Source organism: Penaeus monodon, chromosome 15 (assembly GCF_015228065.2).
Source record: "Penaeus monodon isolate SGIC_2016 chromosome 15, NSTDA_Pmon_1, whole genome shotgun sequence".
Classification (NCBI taxonomy): Eukaryota; Metazoa; Arthropoda; class Malacostraca; order Decapoda; family Penaeidae; genus Penaeus; species Penaeus monodon.
Genome location: NC_051400.1, coordinates 23,829,874 through 23,831,591, shown reverse-complemented (window position 1 = coordinate 23,831,591; position 1,718 = coordinate 23,829,874). Strand labels below are relative to the sequence as shown.

General features: G+C 33.9%; 1 pseudogene; it reads right to left on the bottom strand.

Annotated features, from left to right (window-relative positions):
- LOC119582259 overlaps window positions 1–1,718 on the bottom strand; it is a 3,845-nt pseudogene that overhangs the window by 1,121 nt on the left and 1,006 nt on the right.

The following is a 1,718-nucleotide window of genomic DNA, read 5'->3' as shown; positions in this document are numbered from 1 at the left end:
AAACTATGCAAACACAAATATCATTACTTTACATATTTGGTCACATCATACAATATTCAAAGCCTCATATTTACCCGTAACAGGATCTTCTGGGATGCCATTCCAAGGTGCAAAGTAGCGAGAAATGCAGTGGTATAGCTGACTGTCCTCTGACATCTCTCCTTGCAGCCCACACTGAGAGTAACTATAACTCCTTTGACTAATGATCCATTATGAAGACTTAATAATGATGCAGCATCTGGCTTTAGACTTTCCAAGTCTCTCCTGAAACAAAATGCAGCATCCAGTCAAGTGATCAAATAATCTATTTATATGCCTGTAATAAAGTCTATATCACGGTAATACTATGCAGTTAAAATTTCTTTCAATAAAATCCTTTGCGCACATTAAATCAGGATCTAGATCTTTATGATCGTACAAACAATAATAAAATGGGATACCTAATAAAAGAAATGCTAGAGGACTATATCCAAATTTTATTGAAAATGGAAAAATTGCATTTCCTAAACAAATAATATGCATCTTCAGTACATCATAATTATTGTTCCACAATCAAAAATATTATGAAAAAAATTTCAAGAATTCTTTTATCATGTTTAATTCTATCTTACTGGTACATGAGCTATGAAGCTTCACTAAAAGTTCTTTGTTGTGTGTGAAAGTAAAACAGTATCTATATGGAGATCATTAACCACTCCTTTCACAAGAACATTTAAATCAGTTCTTTGTTTCTGCTGTGAGAGGCTCTGGTGGATTTTCTGGGAAATCCAAAATAATGTTGCTGCCATCTTTTCGGGCAACTAACACACCACTCTTAGTTTTAAACTCTAATCTGTTGTTTCCTATTTCCTGTAAATAAAACACAATTTTAATATACTGCACCTTGTCAAAAGAAGTAAGTAAAGTAAAAGTAAGCAAGAAAAATCTAGTGAAATTAGAATCATACTTAAAAGTCATATAATTCTGTAGTTTATAAAGCAACAAATTAAAGCTCCTGAATGTCTAACCCAAATATTAGATTTCATAGTTATTCAAAGCAGAACTCTAACCCTGATTACCTAAACTGTTGAATAAAGTGTGGGCAGTGGCCAAGGTTGCATGGCCACAAAGGGGTACTTCATTTGTTGGTGTGAACCACCTGAGGGTAAATTGAGATGTCGTAATCCATGGTTCGGTGTCTCTCCTATGGGACTGACATAGGCTGTCTCTGAGAGGTTGAGTTCTGCAGCCAAATTTTGCAGTGTCTGCTCTTCTAAAGGCTTAAAAGAATAAAGAATTTGATTAATATTTATTTATAATCAGTAATGATAAACACAGTACATCAGCTCTCCAAAATAAAAATCTTTCATACTAAATTTACCTCTAGGAGGGGCACCACAGCAGCTGGGTTCCCAGAGAAGGGTTGATCAGTGAAGGCATCAACTGTGTATATCTGTAGCTTCATTGCTATGAAACTGCAAAATGATCAGTAAACAGAAAGTTTATGGTTATAAATCATATATCAAAAATAAGGTAATGAAAATTACTGCAATAACACAAATATTTTGAGATTTTATCATTACTATATCAGCCTAGTCTTAAAAATTGTATCACAGTAACGAGGAGAGCCTGGTGTGATAGTCAAGACAAAGACAGTCGGACAATTAATATATTCTAAGTATCATGACATTTGCAATAACACAGAGTTGTAATGGCAGCAACTATACTGATTAAACATG